This window comes from Triturus cristatus, chromosome 7 (assembly GCF_964204655.1).
Source record: "Triturus cristatus chromosome 7, aTriCri1.1, whole genome shotgun sequence".
NCBI lineage: Eukaryota > Metazoa > Chordata > Amphibia > Caudata > Salamandridae > Triturus > Triturus cristatus.
Genome location: NC_140590.1, coordinates 102648882 through 102660747, shown reverse-complemented (window position 1 = coordinate 102660747; position 11866 = coordinate 102648882).

Genomic DNA, 11866 nt, shown 5'->3' with positions numbered 1-11866 from the left:
CCAACAGATATATATAGTTCTAATCCTAGTTCCCCTGTGGCTGTGTTCACATTTGTAATGGTCTAAAGCGTAAACGCAGAGGCGAACACTTATTTGTGTTTATAGCATGAAGTGCGCCCGGAGACCGGCCGTCTGGGCGCTGTATGATTTGTAATCTAGCATGAACTGCGAATGGTGAGAGGCCCTCTTTTTTACTATATCGTGAACTGCGCCTGCAGACCAGTCATCTGGGCGCTGGCAGTACACTTAAATGGCGCAAGAGGAGAAAAAAGACACAAATTCATGTATCTGGATGGATGTAGTGGGGAGGGACAGTCCAGTGAAAGATAACCGACACTCCCGAATATTCAGTGCTCGAGCACCTGCCAGCAAGGCCCGTTTGTCGTAGGCCCTTGCCCAACCCATCCGCCAATGTGTGACTTTAGTTAACTTTTCAAGAATTTTATGTATAGTATAAGGTTCCGTCGTGTTCCCGCTTTACACCCTGAGATGTGAAATTTGGGGAGCGTTAAAGCGTTTGAATTAGCGGGGTACATGGTTACGGATGTCGAAAAGGAGGCAGCAATTACCAGGTTTCCTTGGATTTACTTTAGTCAACGGAAACAAATTGAGATTTCTAAATTTTACCGAAATATCCTATCGGTTGTAGGAATACCTACGTGTGGTGAGCAGCCGTTGAGCTTGGTGTCGAAATATGAACGAATGTCCCCGTCTTTAAATAGCACTTAACTTATTTGGCTATTCGGGTTTCTGAGATCATCCAATACCTACAGATATTGGAACTGTCGTACAGGATCACACAACGAGCCCAAACGGCGGAGCCGGGATTACCTGCATAAACATAGACCTGAAATTAGTATTAGTAGCGCCCACAGCACTTCGAAACTGCGTGACTGGCAGGAAGCTGTGATTTTTTCAAAAACTTAAGTAGGATTTGGAGATTAGACACGTGATTTCACATACCCTGGTTTCAAAACATCTGTCGAAATGCACACATTATAATACATACAGCACTTGTTTTCATAGTTTGTCAGTTTCTAAGCGCTGTAAACCACAGGCATTACTATTACCCAATTCAACGCTATTGATCATATCGAACTCTGGAGGATGAACGGCTCAGATGGTCTTGTGAGCTGTAGGTCTCTTATGCACAGATGTAACCTCAAGACACCCGCTGCCAGTCTGGGAAGCCTGGGAGAGATCTGAGGGGACATATCCTGGTCTCGGACAGGAGTCAGGTCTAGTGACCAGCGGTGCCTGGGCTGTGTGCATTTTGACCAGCAAATTCAGATTTAACAGTTTTCAATTAGCGCCACTAAAAACATGTTGAGGAACGGTCAGGAATGGGCCCCCCCAAAGTGCTCGGTAGCACAAATAAAGCTTTGCCTCACAGAAGTGCAAATGGATATTATTAGTTTTTGGCAGTCTAGGCTAATACCAGAGCAGAGGTGGTCCTATCCCGGACATCCAGTAGGTTTTTAGACTGTAAAATACCAGGGATAGCCTGTATCCAATGCAGCAGTAAGTAATTACATACAGATCTCGACAGCAGGCACATTAACCCAGTGAGCTTTTCGATTTGGCATATTAAAGAAAGTACGGTTGATTAAACAAAATGGCTCAACAATCAATCGACCAATTATGTGGGCCCGTGATGTTTACATGCGGACTCAGGAGAAGCGTCTGTGCCGTTTCTCGGAACGCAGTGCTAAGACACAAAGGCTCCATCTGCTCCGAGAAGATGAAGGATGACAGTAAAACCATTTATACAAACTTTTATTTTAAATAACTTTGTTTATAACTCAAGCGGTTGAACGCAATCACCCCACCTCCTTCACTATTAGGGAGCTATTCTTTCTCACGCTCGTTTTTTTGCGCCTGACAAATGAGAATTCCCAAAGCAAACAAGTGCCTAGAAATTTAAGAAAACAACATTTACGGATCTGTCTCAGCGCTGGCCCCGGCGAAACAAAGTGCGAGCATCAGAAATCTCCCTTTTTTCAGGATAATAGAAATAAAACAAGCACGACGCGGTCCTGAAAGTGAAAGTAACCGCGGTCGGGCGCGGCGCGCGCGCCCGCGCCCTTGCACTGTAGCTCTAGGCTGGCCTGGTAGCACTTTTTGGAGCCCTCACAAAAAGTCTTGCCAGACCAGCGCACGCGCTGGGTCAGGCGAGACCTAAAAAGCAGCATGCCTATGATTGAAGTGCTCCCTCTGATAGCACAGATATTAACTGAGTTTATACTAGAGATCATTGAAAGTTGAGCTGATCTACCATTGCATTACATGTATAATGTAGTGACTACTGTGACACACCTGGGTGGGAGGCCGGGTTGGGGGAATAGTTGTGGATAGTTTAAATAAGATACACAAGAATTGTAGAATTGAATAAGGAAGTAAACAATTGGTGTGATAGGGGGCAGACTGTGGCTACTGTTGAAAAACAAAAATATATATATATCCATTTAAATTCATATTTATGCATTACAAAGATATCATGCTTAGATATATCAGCTATTCTGAACCACCTTGGAGGTCACTTTGCTTGTCCTGACTTCATGATAGTTCCCTTATCTGGTTGTGCAATTTGTTTACACAGGGCCGAGCCAGCCTTTCTTGGTCTGCCCATATCTAGCTGTTTATATTTGGCATGGTGCAGATCTTGCACATCCCTGTAAGCCATATTTGGCTTCGTGCCTTATTCTAGTTCCGCTGAAATGGCATTACTAAAATGCATAGAACACCCAGAAACCAGTCACTCTGGAAAGAAGCAGCCCGAGAGCCCCTAAGGTGGGAGACCTGACTTCTTCCTTGCTGATCAGCAAAGATGCATGCATTGGTACCAAGAAATACATTTCACTCTTTTTCTGAGCAACCTGCTGTTTCTGGTGAGTTTCATTCATTGCTCCTGGGAGGGTGCAAGTATTTCCCTAACAGAATGGTGTCAGAAGTGGGATATCTTGCCTTTCAAATACGTATTTAACACATAGTATTAATAAAAAAAAGGGCATTAACTGGCATTAAACTAAACAGGGGACTGTAGAGAATGTTTTAAAACATTTCTCTGTATCAATAGTGATTGATATGTGGCAGAGGTTTACGGAATCTCTTAACTTCCACTGCAGGAGAGCCTGGGCTAGAGAATAATTTAAGACCCCCACACATGGTTAGTAGTTAAATATTGAATTGAGGTGTACCTACACATATTAGAAGTAGTGAAACAGGGGACTGATAAGTAACTAAGTTACTTTATGTCAGTAAATACTGACAAGTGGCAGCCCTTCGTGGGCTTATAAGGTCCACTGCAGAATAGCCTGTGCCAAGATGGGGTATTGATTTTCCCCAGAAAAAGAAACCCTCCCAGAATATAGTGAGTGGAGCTTCTGATTTGCGGGTTGCACTGGAACACAGAGAAATTATTTTGAAATATGCGTAATATGTCATGGATGAATGACTGCATTTAACTAATGTATTGATCTTCAACAGTACTGGGCCACTATGTTTACTTGAAATGTTTCTTTGAATTATATGAAAAATAGAGCATTACTGCATTAGAGAAGCAACATTGTTTTATGTGATGTCTGAGTGGTCCATAACAGTTGATTTTCCTCTTTTCACTACCTCTATCCACTACTTAACCATTTTTCCCTTGTAGGAGACCTTTTGTAATTATCTTTCAGGGTGTAAGTGAACATTGTGAGTAAAAAGCACATTTCACAAGAACGGATCGCAGAGGAAAATCATAGTAAGCACACTAGAAAGCCGTTTAAAAACTGGCAGGAGAGAAAAGTTCAAAACAAATCATCCCCAAATAGCCCTGCAAATAAAGGTAAGAATATACATTATATAAAATATGTTAAGTAGTTGCGCGCTACTATGGAAAGTTTAGCTGTAACAAAGTATAGATGTGTGAAACTTCAATTATTGTATTCCCAGAATGGTAAAAATTTGAATTAAAACTCGAAGCAGAAATGCCAAGCATTCCATCTACAAAGAGAATGGACTTTGCATACATTATCCTATGTTTTAGAGAAGATATTTTGTGTTTGTTTATGTACATGATTAATGTATGCAGGGTTGTTCATGTTTTATGTACCTCTTGTATACGTTATCTCACAACAAATAAAGTGCTCCGATACCTTTGGGTAAAGCTAGAGCTATATAATACTAAAAATAATAATATTTTAAAATGGTAATGTTAAAACTAACTTTACCTAGAAAAAGGCACTAAACAGGAAAAGAGTAGGCCTCACAAAGAAAAACGAATGTGTGTTTTACACAACTAGGACGTAACAAAAATTAAAAATAGATGCCCCACCTTTTGTTAGTATTGCCTATCAGCTAACTAGCATCTACTTTAGGGGTAACTTGTATGCAGAAAAATAGGAGTTGAGAGCTTGGCAAAGTAGTTTCATATGCCAAGTCAAAGTATTAGTAAAATGCGCACACAGGGCTAGGGTTTCAAAAAGGCTCCTGTGCAAAATGTTGCAGCACTCTAATGGCATAGACTTTATAATTAAATTTCTAGTAAACTCAATATATCAATAGTGTATGCACCATGTAAAATTGTTAATACAAATATTAGAAAGCTAAGCTGAATTTATCATTATTGTGGCATAGATTTGACTTCTTAGATACATGATATTAAATATTAAAAGCATTCACATTATTTGAGTAATTGAACTGAAGAGGTTAACTGCTGAACAAAAAAAAGTGTCCTCCTTTTATCACACTGCAAATAATAGATTTTGACTGGTTAGGAATGCCTGGCTTTAATCGAATAAACTGAGCTCATTACCAGCACCAGCAAGAACTGTCTGTCCAAAGGGGCACGTGTGACCAGAGAGAGGTAATGAGTGATTTATCGCCCTTTATGTGTATCTGTGAGGACATGACAATACAGCACAATGCGGTCATATTGGACAGCTGGGAGACTTGTATTTAAATTAGGCCTGGGCGTAGTTCGCCAAGTAGCACTTCGCGAAGCTACGCAAAGTGAAGTTCGCACTACTCGAGCTACGCGTAGCACTTCGCGAACTGCGTAGTACCTTGTTCGCACTGTGCCAGATGTCGTTTTCAATGATTGCACAGTGCGGACAAGCAACCGGCACTGTGCAATCATTGAAAATGGCATCTTGCACAGTGCGAGCTGTAGTTTTCTGCTGCTCGAGTAGATTTTTACTCGAGCTTCAGCTTTCTCAACGCGAACTGGTAGTTTCTCATCGCGAGCGGTCGCGAGCATACGCGACCACTCGCAATGGGAAACCTGACCTCCTCGCGTTGGGAATCTCGCCGGGAGGTTTATTTTCCATGCTCGCGATCGACAACTTGAAGTTGCTGATCGCGAACAAGGAAAAAGTCTCGCCGGGATGTCATTTTGCTTGCTCGCGGTCGCCAACTTGACGTTGAGGACCGTGAGCCAGCAAAAAATGACCGCAGCACTACGCTACGCGTGTTCGCACTGTGCTACGTGCAGTTCGCGTAGTGCGAAGCAGCGCGAACTTCGCAAACTACGCGAGCGTAGCGTAGTGCTTCGCCCAGGCTAATTTAAATGGCAGTCCAATATATACCTTTATTTTTATTTTTGAAACAGATAGCATCATAGGGGCCCGGTGTCATTTATTGACAGACAGAATTTAGGAACTTCCCTCCTGCAAAACGGTGAAAGCGGACATCTGCTGGTCATGAAAACAGCTAAATAAATAAGCCAGGGCCTACCAAAACACAGGCTGCAAATAAACACTTGGAGCAGCGCTAGGTTGTAAGTTAGTATGAAGTGGCACATAAAAGCACGTGATTAAAGACAACTAGTCTTGAAAGTTAGAAATATAGTTACATTATTTTGGATAAAAGAAAAAGGATGAAAGCCAGGACTTTCTCTACTATTTCTTTCCAAAGAAGCACATTTGTGGTTCTGATGGTAAATAATACCTTATTTCTAAAGGGTAAAACAAACTTTCTATGTTTCATTAAAGCTTCTGTGCTTAGTTTTAAAATAAGTTTTGTAGGTGTTATAAATAAATGCATTTAAAGGCAATATGAAAGGTTAGTGAATATTATTCAATAATGACTAAGGACTAGTACAGCCACGGCTTGGGAGCCCATCCACGCTTTTGACCTGCTTCAGGGGAGCCAGGAACAATTAGACCGCAACACCGCTGGGGTGGGACTCGGTCCCCCAACAGGCTCCTGTTTGTGCACTGCGCCGGAGGGGACGTCACCCACCCTGCGCCGCTACATGAACTTGCCGGCATTCCCGCAGTGCGAGACGCGCCGGGGCAAAGCCCGGTCCAAGGGCGGGCCCGTTTGTGCCCGTCCGTGCCAGGGCAGGGTCACCCCATTTGGTTTTTATTATTGTGACTCGGCGGCCCAGGTGTTGGATATCGGCTGGAACCCTTACTAAACGTAGAGTGGATTGAACTCCTGTCAGGCAATTCCTTGCAATAACTTTGATTAGCAGAAAGGTGGTGAGCTAATAAGCGAAATAACTTATCCTTGTTAATTTGGTTGTGCCTCTCCTCCTTCTAAAGACTGTGCGACACTTAATGACTTTAAGTTAGGTTAAACCTGTAAGAAAGACAGGGATAAGGTTCAGCTAGGGTTTGTGTAGTATATTATACATTTTATTTTGTGCATTGAATGCTTGTAAATAATTATTGGTGATTAGCATATATTAACTGGTCTTTTATCCTGATTATATTGATTTTTAGCTAAAATCCCCTAGGATATTGTTGAATCGTACCTAGCCCTTTTTTATTATACCTGGGTTGAAATCCCCTATCTTTGCACTCTGCACTTTTTTGGCACTTTTTGCACTTTACATCTCTTGCACTTTGCATTTTTGCAGTTAGCAGTTTTGCACATTGCACGTCTTGTACTCTGCATTTTGCCCTCTGCACCTTATACTCTAAGGACACGGTTCTCTGCGATACAGTAGCAATAATCAGGATGTCGAAGCTCAAACTACAAAAATCACATAAACTTGTAGTTGACCCCCCATGCACCACCATTGATTCCTACTTAGTACGGCGGTTAGCGCTATTATCGTCGAAATAGATAGGGCGGACCGCCGCCTCTCACTAGGTGCAAGCATGGTGATGGAAGAAACAGCTGGGTTGGGTTGTGGGATCCAACAGCATGAAGCAGAGGTTGTCACCTGTTATGAGCAACAAGGTACCGCCCGACAACAGTGAGTACAGGGAATCTTGATACAGATTTACATACATTATCTGATATGCCCCGACTGCACTCACCTAGTGGTTCACCTACCCCGAAAAGGAAAAGGGGTTGTAAAAAGTCATGTGAAAACAGGGACTACTAATAAAAGCAAAAAAGGTTCGCAATCGAACTCAATTGTCAATGAACCGGAAGAAGCCCCTGATCAAGGGACTCTGCCGGGTATACAAATTAATCATATTGTTGCCCTTTTAACCCAAAAGCTAGAAGCATCATTAAAATCACTCCATGACAAATTAGACAAACTCAATGGAGAAGCTGTTAAACTTAGCGGTATATTAAACCCAAGGGAGAATATGAATGGGTCACTAGGGGGACCATATGAACGACTACAATGAGGAATAACCGCTGCTAACTAGTACCTTAAGCACCAATAATAGGGATAATAGGGGCTGTGGGGGCCAAAGTAGAAAACCGTTAGTGAACAAAACAGGTGCCAACATGACTCAACCCGCCCTAACCAGAGAGCAACCATGATCAATCAATCCCGCCCTGCTAGAGGGGATAGGATTGAAAGGGCGGAGTTAATTCAGACCCCAAATAAACTAAGGGAGAAGGGGGCCCCAGAGGGAAGAACTGGTATGTCAATAAACCTACCTCCTGAATGCTGCCCATATGTGGCAGTTTTGGTAAATGTACCCCAACTTGAGCCTGGCCAAAACGAAATGGATACTTTAAAAAATAAAGTGGTGCACTCGTTAAATAAGAACTGTGGCTACCTAGTGGGTTCCGCTGACCAGATACTCTTAACCAGAAGAGTAAACTGGTTTGGCCCCTTGGAAAAGACACTGCAAGGTGATTGTGTGATCATCAATTTTAGGATCTCTAATTGGGCCAGGATCTCCCTGGAAAGAGCGGTTGTACCATTACATAACGATCCCAATGTATTCCTATTACCTTTAGGCTTTTTTCATAGACACCTTAGGCCTGCACCCAATAGTGGAGGAGACCAGGAGACATTTAGAGCTAAACCGGCAGTGCCAGCGCAACCATATTTATGCATTACCTATATCTAATAGAATTCAATCCCTCAGTACACTTGAAGATAATGATTGACAGAGCACTGCCCATCTACCCAACGTGGAGGTTAGACTTGATGGTGACGGGTCGGCAGGAGTAAAGTTAATTGGAGAAAGCATACCTAACATCGTTAAGCCAAATGTAATTATGCCTTCGTTTACACTCAAGGCTACACATCCATCCGTCTTACATTCATTTATTAGGGAGAAGGATGCCAGTTTAGGCGATCACTCTGATGGAAACAAGGTGATGAGTAGGGTTTTATTAGTAAGATTGGAAAAGTAGGTAGCGGAGAATGGGATTTTATCACAGGCTCAGTATGGTTTTAGAAAGGGGCTGGGTACGATAGAACAATGTATTAATTTAGAGCTTTTAATGGGTAAATATACATGTGTTAAACAAGGGAGTCTCTTTTTATGCTTTGCTGATCTTAGTAGTGCCTTCATTTAGTGGATCATGCTATACTCTGGCCAGTTTTACTTAATCTTGGTGACCCGGAGCCCATTATTTATTTCCTTGCAAGGCTATACGAGAAATTATCGACTAGAGTCTGGTATGGTCAACAGGGCGAATGTACACCCAATTTCAAGGTCAAACATGGCATCCGCCAAGGCTGCGTCTTAGCACCATTGCTTTCTACTTTATTTATAAACGAAGTTGACGCAGTTCTTAAGTTGGTGCAGGCGGATGCACCCCAAGCTGCGGGCCAGGCTGTACCGGTTCTGCTTTATGCAGATGATGCTGTGCTTTTATCTAGAACTACGGTAGGCCTACAGTGATTAATAGATAGGTTCGCAGATTTTATTACTGGAAGGAAGTTGCTAATTAATAAGGCCAAAACATATACAATGGTTTGTGGTATAAAACCCAGGAAATTGAAACTTTTTTAATAGATGGGGCGAGGGTGGAAACTGTTGAAAATTTCTGTTACCTGGGGCTAACTTTTTCTGGTAATGGTAAATGGTCATGTGAAATGTGTAATGTCCGGGTAAAGATGTCAAAAAGTGTGCATGGGGTCTTCCGGTTTGCATCCAAACTGGGGGACCGATGTATCAAGGACATGACATACATCTATAAAAAGCCAGATGTGCCTCTATTGCATTATAGGGCGCAGGGGTGTGGGGCCACATTACCAATCAGGAACTGCAATTAGAGGAAAATTCCTTATTAAAAAAGCTTTTATGCCTGCCTGCATCAGCATCCTCTTATCCATCGTGAAGTGGGGCTAAATTACTTGTCAGATCTGACCGCTCTGAGACCCCTAATGCTCTGGAGATCAATTTGGTCTAAAGAGGAGACAATAATCACTCAATCAATTATCAAGGATTGCCTACGATTAGACAATTGTTTTATGATCCCTTGGCTAAAATATATAGCAGATGTTAACAGAGATTTATTTATGTTCATGATCCGGGAAAGCCCAACCGATGTGATAGGCCTGTCTAAACAGGAGATAAAGAACACATTTTTGGCCCATAAAAAGGAGTGCAGGATAAGACTCGTGGGGAAACAAACCACATACCTGCTTTACCAATTGATTACAGATATCGATGGCTTCCAAAGCTATCTGTCACTAGTTACAAGACCCTCTCATCGTTTTGTAATAACAAGGATGAGATTGGGTATTGTCCACCACTTCGTTGCGTTCACCGAAATGAAAATGCGGCCTGTCCCTCCATGCCCATGTGATGAGCATTCCAAACAGAGCACTATGCACTTTCTACTTTTATGTGATCTATAGCTGAACCATAGGCTTGTCTATCTAAAACCCCTGTTCAAGAAATATAACGTTATAACTAACAATGCAGCTATGAGCCTATTGTTTACACTAAGAGAGACCGAGAATTGTTTTTTTGTTGCGACATTTATTTTAAAATCAATTCATGCGAGAAAAAGTATTGTTTTTTTAATAGTTTTTAAATGATTTTAATATACCAATCAATTAAAACTATATCTGTGTAATTGGATTTAAGGGTCTGTATATGTATATTTGTTGCTTTTATGGTTGCTACACAAACCGAATAAAGCTTACTGAACCGAACCGACTGCATGTGAAATATTATTAACATTCAATGTACTAAAATCGTTTTTGCATTTTTATGATCTTTATAATGTCTAATAACTACTGGGGAAAAAAAAATAGCAATGTAAAAAAACTCAAAATGTGCAAAGTGCGCTTTCAGATTTCTATGTCTAAATGTCTATGTCTAGTCGTGTACTAAATTTAAAGGCCGATTATTAGTTTACCTAACGCCAATATTACTGTCTCTTAGTGACAAACTTAACATATAATTTTTAGTTTGGCCTAATAGCTGCAGTCTCAAATTCAAAGGCTATTAAAAGTTATGCAAAGAGTAGCTGTACAGACATGTGAATTACATTGCAAGCCTTTATGCACAGGATTTCTAGACGCATTTTAGCATTCTAAATTTTTGAGCCATACTGCACAGGAATAAAGAATAAAACAGCAAAAGTTACATCCTACCTTTAAAATATCAGTATGGAGGCATCCTCAGTCATGCTTCTGGAGAGTTACTTTGAATTGTGATGGCCACATGGGGATAACCTTGCTCAGACAAGGGACTTGAATTTATGACAACGGATTTTAAGTGTCAGAGGTCAAGTTCTGTATTTACCACTAACTAGCACTGCTGAAAGCAAAATGTGGACGTAGGGGGTTTTGTGCATTTTTTTTAATTTGGCGTTAGCTACTGTGCCAGTCCTTATTTTACACGAGTTGTTTGCAGATAACTGATAACATTTATTTTATCTAAATGATTTCAGAGTCAAACGCACAAGCTCTCTAGTGCAAGCTCAGAGAGTCACACGCACAAGCTCTCTAGTGCAAGCTAAAAGCAGTGTTTGAAGAAATAAAGTAAGTCAGAACTTTTAGAGCATCTTCAAAAAAAAGAAAACGATTGTGTGTGATTTCAACTTTTAAGGGCCTACATTAGACTATGAAAGCATAATGTTAGCAGGTCCTGATGTATACATGTACATTTTTATTGTGTAAATGCAAGTTATACATTAGTCTATAGCCCTTGTAGGAATAATAAAAATAAATCAATAAATCGGGCTGTATCTGGTTGAACGGGGAAGATATTCCTTTTTAGCAGTTTTGCTTCTATTTTGGGCTACAGCAAATGCTTTGTGTAGAAAACTTGTAACACGTGTTACGCAAAAGCACCCTCAAGTGCAACTTGTTCTAAATAGAAAAAAAAAAATATATATATATATATAGTACATGCTTGTAATGTTGAAGAGTAGTTTAACAATAACTTAATTCCTTTGTATTAATAAAATTTCCTGATTATAACACTGTAGAATAACACACCAACGGTAATGTACAAAGATCATAGCAGTTACAAATTGCTCATTTATGATCAAATTAATGCTCAATTCATGCTAATGATATTCTGGATATCGTCATTAGTAATTTAACTACATTTAATAAATGGAAGAATTCACATAGTTGTTACAATGAAATTATGGCCTTGATTAAGCCTTCCTGGAACTAGATTGGACACCACAGAGCTGTCTTAGGTAACATTAGCTAAAGGAAATGTTGCACATTCTGTTGGGAGCAGATGGGGATATCACAGTTTTCTTG